Below are 13,568 nucleotides of genomic sequence, written 5' to 3'. Positions count from 1 at the left end.
AGCCCTTCAATAGAGACCAGAGGTCTCTGACCTATGAAGGTTTCCTTTTCTCTGCAAGGAGTTTGTGTTTGACCTTGGCAGTCACAGTTACTAGCAGAGCTCCTTGCTCTGACTTTTGCTTCTGTTTCAGCAGGACCAAAATCTGTGGGGTCTTTCTGAATATTTCCCTCCTCACCCAATATTGCTGAAAATGAGCCTGAAGTGCTGACAGACAGCAGCACTCTCAGTGTGTAGGAATCCAACATAAACAGACTTGCTGGTTGTGTACTTGGACATGTTAAACGAGGTCCCTGCTTTGATCTTCCTTGCACTATCCTAAAGCCCAGCAAGCAAAGGCTAAGTAAACAGACCTTTGATTTCAGGGCTGTTTGGAGCAGAGGTCTTGTAAAACTTTTATCAATGGCAGAGCTGAGCTACTGAAGTCCCTCTTGGACTGTAGGTGCTGCAAGAGTAGCAGTGTGTTTTTATTGACCCTAACATCTCCCTGCTTCACATAATGACAAACATCTGGGAATATGAGCCAGCTTCCTGTTGATTGTAATGTGCCAGTTTCTCTAGGAGAGACACCTGCTAATAATCTCCTGTATGGTGAATGGAGCATAAGCTATTTCACATCCTACAGCTATTGGATCCCACAGCCAGTGCAGCCTTTTGTTAATGCATGTCATAAAGATGCTTAAAAAAAATTACATGGGACACATCCGTGGGAAACGCTCACGTTACTAATCCTGTGTGTCCAACACTCCTTGGTCAAACCCCACAAAAACCAGTACTCAGACTGAAATAGCTGAATGTTACAACAAATTAGATTTTATTTATTTGTTTCCTGTTTTCAGAGCATTTAGTGATTCCCCACAATCACAAAGGTCATAAATTTTCTTTCATGTTTAAATAAACAGGAGATTCTCCTTCAGGATTGTGCCCTCCAAAAAGAGACAGTAAGAAACAAGCACCTAATATCACAAGATTTAAAAATTAAAATTGTGAGTTCTGGCAAATTCCCCTCAATGGATGAACACAGGAGTTGGATTGGCCTCTGCTTTCTTCTAATTTAGTGTTTTTCTCTGTCTTCTGATGAATTACATGAAGGAGGCTTTGTTTCCCTTATATTCACCATAGGAAAGTGACAGAGTGAGGTCCTGCCAAGGTATTTTATATTTTAGAAGCATTATCAAATTTTCATTGTTTTCAGTGCTAAAAACAGCTGTACTTATAATAATGGAGTCCAGGCTGTTCCCAGTGGGCCAAAGTTCTGGACTCTCCTGGTGGAACCATTTCAGGCAAAGCTTGATTGAGCTCAAGACCAAAAGTTGAAGTGTTCTGCTCAGCCCTACCAATGATTATTGTTTCATATCAAGAGAAATGCTAAATGACAAAATTACTAAATGACAAAATGACCAGCAGTTCCATGCCAATAGTGCTCCTGCTGTACCTTCTGGAAGTAAAGTTGAGATTGTTGGTGAGGTAAATTGTGAGTCAGAGTGCATCTAGACCCTCTTGTCTTCCGCCCTCACGCTTTTACAGCTCGGCCTTAAATGACAACCTTTCTTACACTGCCTGTTCCGCCTCAGTCACGAACTGATCCTTTACTGTCAGTCAAACAATGCAGCACTGTTCTCCCTTCGGAAGTGAATTTTGTCTTTTGTTAAATAGTCACATCCACTATTAGATAAGAAGTGTTTCTAACAGCCCTCTGTTTGTTGCTAGTTGATGGCAGTTCTTTGATCCCCGGAGGCGTTTGCGGCACTGTTTGTGATATACAGCAAATCGATTTTACACATTTCCATCTTTTATCAATGAGTCTTCCAATGGGGTTTCACCATAATCAGATTGGAGAATACCATGGCACAGACATTGGGAAGGGGTTGGAATTTAAATGCAATAAAGATTAGGGGATTAGCGGCTGATTAGGAATGGTCAGATTTCTCCAGCCTCAGGTACAGCAAGGGATCCTGCATGTCTGCTGATCTCTGACCTTTGGTTTTGACCTCTTGACTCCTTGCTCTGAAATGCCAGCGAGCAGCACAGAGGGATTCCTGATGTGGCTTCCCTCAAGAACAAGTTCAAGTCACTTCAACAGTAAAACCTATTTCAGTGAACGGGGAAGCCCAGAAACGCTCACGCAAGTGGACAAGCTGCTCGGATGTGCATCGGCCGGGGCAGGCTGGGCAGACAGGCTGTGGCAGCACTTGAGTGTGCAGGCAGGAATTCCTGCTGACAGCTGATGCGCTGTGCGTGTGCCGCTACCTGCACGCGCGCGATGGGATGTGAGGCAGCTCCGCAGTCGAGACAATATTTCTCCGTGCACGGCTTTTCCTAGATAGTGCCTGTGCTCTCAAGGTTTCTCCCCCTTCCACTTGCAGGAGGGTAGCTGGGACTGCACATTACCAGACACTGAGGTAATAGGACTGCACATTAATTGATATTCCAGCGGCTCTATCTACCTGCTGGATATGATGTTACATTCCAGTATGCAGCCCGCCAGCGAAATGGCGTCACTTGAAATCATGGAGCAGTCGGTGTCAGCAAAACTCCCGTGTGTCTCTGTAGCTGCTGAGGTTTGGGCAGCTCAAATAAAGCAGCAGGCTGTGCTAAGTACAGGGGGTTTGATACGCAAGTCTGCTTGCGTATCAAATAATAATTAGCACCATCTTGCTGCTGATGCAGATCTGCAGGGATAAAAGGCAGGCCATGCGGGATCTTTAGCAAAGGAGAAGTATTTCCAAATCCATAGTTTGGGAAATCTAAATGGATTTATATTTTAAATATTTGTTTTCAATGGTTCAATTTTGGCAGAGTATATCCACTGCTAGGTGCTGGTTTGCTAATACCATTCATCCTGACACGTGCCATGCTGGTGTGCAATAGAGATAGAGGAGAAACACCTTCCTCCAGGTGATGTGAGGCAGCTTTTGAGCAGCAAGGGGTGCAGCAAACCTTTGGACATACCAGATTATATGCAAATCTGATTTTATCTGATTTTAGAAGGTCAACAGTCCCAGGACTTTACAGCACAGCCTCTGGCAGTCCTAGGTGGTGCAATTGGACATAGTAAGTCTGACAGAACAGCAAGTCTTCACTCTCTCCTGGTAGTAAAACAAATAAAGCCAGGTAAGAGTGCACTAACCCTGCTGGGAGCAAACCAGAGGAGGGGCAGAGGAAGCAGGTCTGTTTGAAGCTCTCCCAGATGCAGGCAGGCTGCAGAAAGCTGCACTTGCCTCTATCCCAGTGAGTGTATTGTGTTTTTACATCAGGTAGTGTGTGCTTCAGTGTCTGAAGAGCAGGAACCAGATGGGAATGCTATAAGAATTCAGTGATAGTTTCCCTCTGCAGGAGACTAGGTGTCTCTTGAGTTTAAATGTAGGTTTTCAATGAATCAACCTTGGGAAAGCTTTATTTTAAAGTGCATTCAAGTATTTTCCCCTCCTGGAAGTGATGTACAGGTGTGTATAATGTAGACTGTGGAATGGCACAACATGAACAAATCTTTAAAGGGAAATATTTGGTGCTGAGGAGGTGATGTTCACACTAAAGGCACTTTGGGAGTTTATTCTGGATCAGCTCCAGTCTGGTCATGTAGATTGAGTGCTCCATAATGGAAATGCCAGAGGACAGCTTCTGCTTTTGTTTTCTCAGGGGCCCAGGTAGCAGTTGCTGACTACCTGCATTAGCAGCTGGTGGGGGTTGGGAAGATTGGATCTATAAAGCAAAACATTTGGTTTTGAGGATGTGGCACCTCCATTTCAGAGGAATGTTTCACTTCAGAATAGCTTTAGTCTGATTCTGAGAACTAAATGCCTCTTGCAGGTCAATTTCATACAAAAGCAACTTAGTCCATGTGCACCAAAACAGCTTCATGATGTGAAGCAAAGTATTATTGGTGGTGAAGATCAAAACATTAATTTTAAAGAATATCTCTGGTCTAGGTTAAGACAGTAATGTAGGCATATGTAAGGTAGACCTTTATGATGAGAGTTTAATTGAGAGAGAAAGAGCCAGCTGCTATCACACCTACAATGGAGGTTTTGGTAGGGCAGCAGTGAACAGTTTCAGGCAGGATTTTAAAATGCTGCTGACTTAAAGGTGTGTTGCATTTTTCTTTTGGAGCAAGATTTGTTTTTTTACTTTTAATTTTTCTTCCAGAGCAAGACAAGTTATATATATAAATATATGACACAGACATATGTATATATATAAATATATTTTTGTTTATTACTGTCAAAAATCAATACTGTTTTCAGATTTTAGGAACACAACAAGCAATTAAAAAAATATTACCATTGCTTAATCAACATACTTTTAAATTCACAACTTTTTTGCTTGCATGTGTTTTACTTTGATTGGCCAAAATTATTACACAAAGTATTTCTCAAGCTGAAAAGAGCAGAAAACCAAGCAAAACTCTTTGAAAGAGAAAACCAGGTAATGTCTTGCATCTTGACAAAAATGTGATTTTCTCATAGGGAAACAGTTCTGTCAAGGGCTCCATACCAAGCCTGCTATGCAGCCACTCAGCTGGAAATGCTTTCTGTTCTAGAGAAGCCTCTGAAAATATCTCCAGTTCTTAAATACCACAATATTTATCTCTTTGTGGTCACCACCAGACAGCTGTTACCACGCTTTTGTGGTGACCAAACATAGAAGCCCCCAGAGACGAGGGCAGAGGAAAGGGAGGGCTGAGAGCAGCCTCGCCATGCAGGGCACTGCCACTGATTTCCCAACAGCAGAAGGCTTGGGGATATTTTGGCAGTGTCTCATGATCAAGAGTGAGTGTTCAAGATGGTTTTCTTCTGAGTCCTTAGTGTACTAATCACACCTTTTCCATCCTGGGTATTGGGAAAGGCCAGTAGGAACCAGCAGTGGATGGAAGAGTTTAGTCTTCTCCACTTTTATACCTTAGAGTGAATTCTGGTTAAAAAGGTTTTTAAGAATATTTTGAGGAAAACCAATTCCTTGGATACAAGTGAAAAAGGCTTCTGTGTCAGTCTATGGCTGAAAACTTGCTGCTGTGGACTAGCAGGAAGGCAAACCAGCTATTTAAAGGTCTGTGTTTGCATCGCACAGAGTCAACCATCGTGGTTTCTGTTTTCCTGCAGACATAAACAATGACACTTACAATTTCCTGCCTGCACAGTGCTCACACAAGCGCCTGTCCATAAGGGAAATGTCTAATTACTTATTAAACCCTGCACAGTGCTCAGACTGGGTTAAATATTCACTACCAAGGTTCAAGGGGAGCCTGTGTCACCAAACGTGAACTTGGGCATCCTATTTTCCAGGAGCTGTTCGGATCAAATGGATAGGTGACAAAATGCTGTATGCAGGGAGGAGGGACAAAGAAAGGGACAACACACAGAGCAGGTTGTCTCAGAAATAAACATCTATCTTTGGAGCCTGGGGATTTGGAATGTGATTGCTATTGGTGGCTTGAAGGGGAGTTTTGTTACAAAAAAAAAAAAGTGAATTAAACTGAGTCTTGTGGAATGTTTGGTTTGTTTTACTGAAAGTCTTAAAGATGTGGATGATTTGGCTGGAAAATCCACTGGGCTTGTGAAACAGGATTTGCATGGTTGGGCAATAGTTGGAAAGGCATAGTACAGTGATATTTATGTTAAAATTTGGGTAGATCCAACCCAGAAGGTAATTCAGGGCTGCCTGACTGGATTGTTTCCCAGAGACTATGGGAAGCAAACAAATGTTTTGTGTTGGCAGGAATGGTCCCTCTGTGACCTGTGGTGGAGATGGTGGAGGTTTGGGTTAGGTTTGGAGAGAGCAGGTTGAGGCTATGGAATTTCAGTTGGGTTCTGGATCCTCCCTCAAGCCAGAGGATATCTAGCTTTCTTCCAGAATTAGACAGTTTGTCCTTCCTGGAAATAGCAGGCTAAAATTAAAAAAAAAAAATCTTCTAATTTTAAAAACTTGAAGCCATGTTTTAAGGCCATTTCTTTTGAAAAAATGCCCAACAAATTAGGAATGCCATTTCTTAGATGGGCTTGCCTTCTTGAATGGGAATGGAAGAGATAGATTGTGAGGGTGTGTGTGCCAATACACCTTTGTTGCACTTATCTCTTCTCTAAAAAAAGTTTTCTGATTATCCATTGAGCTGCATACCTGCACTGTGCCGTCAGTATAATTTTAGCATTTGAGGAGAAATATTAGTCTTCTCCTTTGGCCCACACTAATCCCACTGGCAGCACTTGAGAAACAATAAATAATATCATTTCTTCCACACTAGAAACTTTCCAGCATATTAAGTCTGTTTCTTCAAAAGTAATTTGAAGTAATCCTAACTCTCCTTTGCGTTTGCTACCTCGAAACCTGAGGGATAAAGTTACTATTTTTTGCTGCTGAAAAAATGTTCGGCAACAATTGAAATTGAATGTCACCCATGCACACATTTAATTTAATAAGATGGTAATTTCATGTTAAATAAATACCAACTGATTATTGAAAACATATGCTCAAAGGATTTAGAAACTTCGTAAGAGATACGTATCTCATCTACTGTTGTTGAACTAATAAATCTAAGCAATAATCAAGTGCCAATTGTTTAACATACAATAACTATTTTATTAAATGTCAGTGAAATGTGTATGCAGAGCACTTAATTAAATGGAACATGTTCCCAGATATTCTATTTTTCTTAGTTTTGGAACATCTAGAGTAGGAAATTTACTGGCAGCCTTCACCCAAGGGGCTAGTTATTACTCATGTAAAAATATGGCAGGTACTTTTTGTGCTATCAATAAATATAAATTTCATCAGCAAAGCAACTCCTGCCACAGAGGTAGGGAAGAAAGAGAAAATATGGTACTTCATTTGCTGTGAAATGGATCTGCAAAGCTGTTTTCTCCATCAGGTTCTTGGGCTGAGCAATGCACCCCAAGCCTGGAGCTTGCTTCTGCAAACAGTCCATGATTTCCAAATCGAAGCCTGACCAGCCATCGGGGCTGGTCAGCAAATACTTGTGGTGTTTTTGTGTTCCTCGCTCAGAGTCTTTGTTCTACAGAGATGCTGTTGGTTTTTTCTTTAATCTTTTGATTGTTTTTGATAAGCATTGTTTTTGTCTGTGGGCGCCTATGTTTTCAAGCCAAGAAGGACCCATTAGCTCATCTAATCTGATCTCCTCATGTCACATACCAAAGCATTTGGACCAGTTAGCCCCACGCTGACCCCTACTTTACTTGGCTAACACATACCTTTTGGAAATGCAAACTGTTTTGTTTTGAAAATATGAAAAGATGTTGGATTCACCAGTCCTTTGAACTGTTTATTCCATTAGTTAATGGGATACACGGACAACACATTCATCCTTTTATCTCTCTCAAAAAGCATTTTTATCAGTTCTGCTCTCCATGTAATGGCTTCCAACTGTGCAGAGAGCCAAGAGTTCCTCTCTTTCAGGAACACCTACTCCTCTTGATTGAAACTGTTCCCAGCACTGCTTTGTAAAGCCTTCCCTGTGGGATTTGCTCCTTGGTAGAGTTTGTCCTAGCAGAGCCAGGCCCCTATCCATTCATCCATCATTACAGCCTGAATGCCAGTACAAATAATGGTAATAATGATATGCAGAGAGTGTGAGTACATAATCCTCATGTTGGTCTTGCAGAGAGGGTTAAACTATTGTAGAAAAGGTTAAACTCTGGTTGTAAGCAGGAATTGTCTGGCCCAGCTTTGCAGCAGCAGGTACCCCAAGATAAGCAACTCTGGATGTGTATTTTAAACATGGCTTTTAGGTGGTCCTTTCCATCTGCCTGTGTACGTTTTGAAGCATTAGAAAGGTAAAGGAAATCCACTTTGCTGGGAACCACCCTGGCAGTAAAGACTTTGGAAGCTCAGGTTTTACAGTCATGAGCACAGTGAAGGCCAAATGTCACCTCAAGTTTTGGTGTAAGAGATTGTGTTTACGCCAAATGAGCAGTTTGGTTAATAAGCTTTGTCCAATTCCTTCATCTCACTGCTGTAGTGAAACATTTCTGTGCTTAGCTCTATTTTCCTCATAGGACATACACTGTCTGCAGTACCACAGCCCCTCATGCTAATTCCATGTGTTGATGGGTTGTTTGGGTGCTTCATTGTAAATGACTTTGCTAATTTGCTAACACAGCACTTCAAAAGAAGTCTTATCTACATAGAAAGTGAATGTGTTTGGTATTAAATTATAAAATATACATAACCCATGGGGCTCTTAAAACTTATTTAACTTCTTTATAAACTTTACAATACAGTATGTGGATATTATAAATTACTTTCCATTCCAAGAAACTGTCCGGGCTTGTTGACCTTCCTTGGAATTTCCTCTTTGTAATTATGTTTAATGTGTTAATAAAGCTCACTTTGAACTGTATGATGGCAAATGGTCTCATAGGACGTGGGTCAGTGCTGGTGCGTTCACCATATGTGAAGCTTGATGTTAGTGTGCAGTTTAGTTGAAGGAATAGCAGGGCTAAGTCCAAACAATTGCAGGAGCAGTATCTCCTCCCCAGGTTAGCAGTAAAAAGGGGTTCATGGAAAGTTAGGAATGTGGAGTGGGAAATCATTTAGCTTTCACTGCTAGGTGTTACTAAATTATAGTGCTGGGTTTGAGTCACTATCAAAACACCATATATTTAGAGGGTTTTCACACAGAGCTGTAAATCATGTTTACTACATGTATGAGTTGAACGAGTGCATGAACTTTGCAATGCAGCCCAGGAAAATATAATTACATGTGTGTGTGTTTTTGACTGTGAGAAATATGGACAGGAAGCTCCAGGCTATTCCACTGTTGCGTCTTAAATACACTTCTAGAAGTAGTTTTTGCTGCTTCCTGGAAATAGCTATTTGCTAAAGCAAAGAGGCTTTCTTGGGTTTTACATAACTCCTTTTGCCAAGAAATGGCAACTACTACCCCTTCCCAAGGCACTGGGGAGGAGAGCAGGAATGCTAGTAAAGCAGTGTCAGCAGCAGAGCAGCAAGTGGGGCTTTTCTGTGGTGTAGGATAGTGGATATAAATTGAAAATTGCCCAGCTGTTCAGTAAGACAGGTGTAAGGTCTGTCTTTTATATAATGGAACAGAATGGGGATTCCAGTTGCTTGTATTCGTAAATGAGGCAAATAAATCTGCACACTTGTCTGCATGTATATGAGCAGAAATATTTAAAACAAATGAAGTGATCATGGCATTTCCTTGTAAATGTTTGACTGAGTTTATATGATCTTGAACAGAAAACTTGGCATCTGGCTGAGCTTGTTGGTTTCTTTCTGGTTGTGTTTATATGTATTTGCAGATGGGGAAACTACAAGCAAGAAAATAACTTGGTGGAAAATGTAGGTTCTGGATTGTTTAAATTATATTTTAAGCCTGATTGCACCCTGGCCCTTGGAACTCCAGGCATGATCCCTGCTACTAACTAGAACGATTTGAATGTTATGGGGCAAAGTTATATTTAGTTTGTATTTGGAGAAAGAATAACAACGAAGCACGGGGGGAGGCAGCTGCATTCTCATCACTTCTTCCCGAGTCACATCCGCAGATGTCAAGTCCCACCCTTCTCCCTCAGCCAGAGTATTAAGAAATTATTCTCTCAAATTATTGGGTTGAGGACAAGGGGGACTTAAGAAAACCTGCCCCCACTACGCTTGTGTTGAGGTGGGGCTTAACTTTCTGAGCGAGCTCCTTCTGTTCAGACAGACTGTAGAACCAGCTGTGCCCTCTCCACTGTGATGGGGCTTAAAAGCAGTGCCCCGTGGCCATAGAGAGCTGTCCTTGCCTGGTGAAAAACTGCAAGAGTTCCCTCTCCCTGACTACAAAAATACCTAAAAATCTTGAATGGAATATCTACCTGGGGCCTTGTTTTCATGCCCATATCCCATGAAAAAATGCTGCAGGAAATAGTTGCTGTGTCCAGGAGCATCAGAGATAGGAGATCCTCAGCACTTAAAAAAGGCTGATGTTTCCAAGAATCACTGCCTAATGGCTAAGAAACTGGGCGGAGCACAGTGTAGGGACTCCTCTAGGATTTACACTCAGGGCCAGAGGGCACTTGCTCTCTGCTACTCCACCTTGAAAGGATCCAGTCTGGAGCTTTGACCCCTGAGTGCAGGCACATGGCAGTTGACAGGATTCATTCCTCCCTAGCCAGAGAGATGATATCTATTAGCATTAATTTTGCATTGGTAAATGTATGAAGTCACTATTTTAACAGTCTGGTTTAATGAAATGTTTTCAGGTTTCAGAACAATCTCTTATGGTATTGCTTTCCAGTTCTTGGGGTGTTGCCTTGCCCACAAACAAGGCAAGAGCAGTGCTATAGTGAGCAGGCATAGGGTATTGCACTCAGAGCATTTCTACTCGCACATGACACAAAGCTGGAGTCCAGGACGGCAGAGATCGTGACACAGGCTGCTTGAGCAGTAATTTCATCTGCCTTTAATGCTGCCTTAGAGCATGGGACAGACGCCGGCAGCAGCGAGGGATGGGAAGTCAGTCAGAGCCAGGGTTCAGCCTGTTTTTACCTCCCTGGCAGCTGTAGGTGAAGCAGCAGGTGCTTTCCTGGGATTTTGCCTTGCTAAGCAGCTGTAGATATGTATCCAGCCTGCAGGGCCCATGTCCTGGGCTCTGCTCCCACACTGCCGCACTCAGCTGTGAGCACACACGTGCCCCAGCCCTGCAGGGTCAGACACCAGGGACACTCCCAAATCAGCGCCTTGGAAGGGCTAACTGGGCACTCAGCTCTCCTGGCCACCCCCTGGCATTTTATGGGCCAATTCTGGAAGGTGGGGAGCTCCTGTCAGTAGCAGCACTGCATGCAGGAAATTGGCAGGCTCAGCATGTTTTTGCTACGTGTTTTTGCTCTGTTCATGCAGCAGGAGAGGAAACTGCTACAGAGAAACTTTGGACATTAATTTCCAAGAGAACCTGAGCGATGCTGAGCAGCTTAATATCTGGATTCCGAGGGGGAAGGTGTTTTTGCCTAGACAGTGTGTGAGGCAGCTCTGTGTCAGTAGCACCCGCTGCTCAGAGGATATTGGAGAAGGGCCTTTTTTCAAAACAAACTTACCCCTCTCTGCTGCCTCCCCTGATGCCTCTGATGGTGCAGAGTGGTGAGATGTGCCAAAGTGTGTCTTGACTGGAAAAGCATTCATCCGTCACTGTTGCAGTCCCAAGGCAGGGCTCTACAGATATGTAGTGAAATAGGACCCAATGAATGCCTGTACATGAGAAAGAGGGACAGACATCCGTGATGATATCAATATTTTATTCTTGCTGTAGCCCGGCTTCAGGAGGTCCAGCTACCATTGGCTTGCCAGGGCGTCTGAAGCCTCTGACGTATGTGAAGGTGCTGAATTGTATTGTGGTTCTTTGTAAACACAGTAGTAAATTACAGTATTGTAATAATTACCATGCTGCTTGATCTTTACATCAGAACACTGATGCCAGAGAGTACTGCTTGAGCAGAACGTTATTAATGCAAAGATGATAGGTAATAAAATGGAAATACTTACAGCACTAAATGAACAGAAACAAGGCCTTATCATCTTTGTTGTAGAGCTGTACACTACTGAGAAGTGCATGCTGTATCTGGCAAAATTCACAGCAAGAAAAAAAGAGTGAGGGGGTTTATTCCTGTTCCTGAGAAAGCTGCTGGAGGAGCTAATGAAGAGCTGCAGTAATGTTTTTAGGCAGAATGACTCTAAGAAACGCACCCTTTTCTAAATGTCATAAAGGTCTGCAGATAGATCCTGTGACAGGGACTGATCCAACAATTCCTCAGAATGAAAGGTCAGTCAAAGGAAAATGGCATTTAGGAGGACCAAGCTTGCCACTGACCCAAACATGTGACAGATCCAGAGGCAACTCTGGTGCCATCAGGAGCACCGCTTGTGCAGGCTGCCCCAGAGAAGCACATGACGTGACTGGGAAACTATCTGATTCCTCCAGGTCTCAAAATTCATCAGGAGTCAACATGAATGTCGGAAGGAAAGGGATTTTGAAGGAGCCTACAGCAGGCTTCCACGTTGGAAGGAGAGTGCTCTCTCTCCACTGTCCCTGCTTGCCCTGCACCAAACATTTTTTTCCCAGTACTAATTATAGATCTGTTTTTATCATTTGAATATGCATGAAGTGGTGTCCTGGCTCACAAGCAGGTTGCAGTGAAACTACTCTTGAAGTTTGACTTGGTTTGATAGGGCTCTGAGTCAGAAAGAACCTCTCCAAGGGCCAACCCAGAATTTCAACAAGTCTGTGGACTTGTCTGGGCATTTCAGCTCCTTTGCACTGAGTGAGGGCACCATGTAGGGAAATGTAACAGAATTTGGGGGCAGCCAGTGTTTTTGAATTCTACCTTATCAAAGCCAACACAGAGAGCCCTTCTTCATGGGTGGATTTTAATTTTAAAATATTCAGCAATGCAATTTGTGTCAGACCAGCATTCAGAAGGTCTTGGGGTTATCTCTCCATCCACAAAGATGGTTGGAAATCTCACAAGGTGAAGAACATAAGGGTGGTTTGGAATTTTTAGAAACACCTGGACAGGCGGGATTTCTCATGGTGTTTTGCCAGTTCCCTTGGAGAATAGGAGGATACCATCACCTCTGAGATGCTGTCTCACAGGTGACTGCAGAAGTTGTGAAGGGGTGGGCGTTATCTTTTTTTTCTTTGTTATCTTTGTTATCTTGGACTTTTTCAGAATAAGTGCTCTCAAGGTCCTTACTTTGGGTCATTAGGAGTTCATGAGAATTTGAGTGTGTCTAAGACCCATTGATTTAACCAGCCTCTTAGTTAAACTCATTTTAAAAAGTTTCAAGCTGGTTCACCACTCTGTTCTCAGCTTGAGTAGCATTTCTTTTCACCAGCAAAGCTGCAAAATTCATGGGTGTGATTCAACATGAGTAACTGCAACAGCAGCTCTGGAGTCATTCAGGAGCTGGACTGTATGTACTGCCTCAGTCAGGCTGAGAAAAAATCAGTCAGACTTTGGAATAATAGGAATTAGTCATGAGGAAGTGCAACTATGAGCTCTGTAGTTTATCCCCTGTGGGTCCAATCCTGCAAAACACTAGGAACAGGAGTAAAATATGAGGGAACAGTTCCAAATCCCACAAACATCTTGTGGGTTTTGGGTGCAACTCAGCATCAGCAATCCTTAGCAAAACATTTTGTCCTTGTGCAAGAACAGGGCACTTACTATCACACCCATTAATAGACTATTCTGGGAAGAGCACTGCTATTGCAATCTGTGAAGAGAACTTGTGCAATTAATGAAAAGGCAGAAAAGGCAGATGCAGGAAAAAGACTCAACTTTCTAGAGTCTTGGGAAGGAATTTCAGTTGGATTTCAGCTATGGGAGAATTCCCACTGTTGGAGTCTTTATCACTTCTTTTTTCTGATTGTTGGCCTGTCCAAGTGCATCCTGTTATCATGTGGCAAACAGTGTTTTTACTCTGACATTCCAGGGACACTCTCTTTTGTATGAAATTATCACCTTTAACAAAGAGTAAATATTTGTCAGGTGGGTCAAACCATCAGGGTTGCTAAGGAAATTTATAAAAATATCCTCTTTTGGATTATAAGCAATGTTAACGTG

At 42.6% G+C, this 13,568-nt stretch overlaps 1 protein-coding gene across 3 annotated transcripts in view; it reads left to right on the top strand.

Moving 5' to 3' along the window:
- The window catches only part of FGFRL1 (fibroblast growth factor receptor like 1), a 164,790-nt gene that overhangs the window by 67,593 nt on the left and 83,629 nt on the right, over positions 1 to 13,568 (top strand). The gene's annotated exons all lie outside the window — the stretch shown is intronic.

Source organism: Vidua chalybeata, chromosome 4, assembly GCF_026979565.1.
Source record: "Vidua chalybeata isolate OUT-0048 chromosome 4, bVidCha1 merged haplotype, whole genome shotgun sequence".
Classification (NCBI taxonomy): domain Eukaryota; kingdom Metazoa; phylum Chordata; class Aves; order Passeriformes; family Viduidae; genus Vidua; species Vidua chalybeata.
Note: the sequence above shows the minus strand (reverse complement) of the source record. Positions and strands in the feature narration are given on the sequence as shown.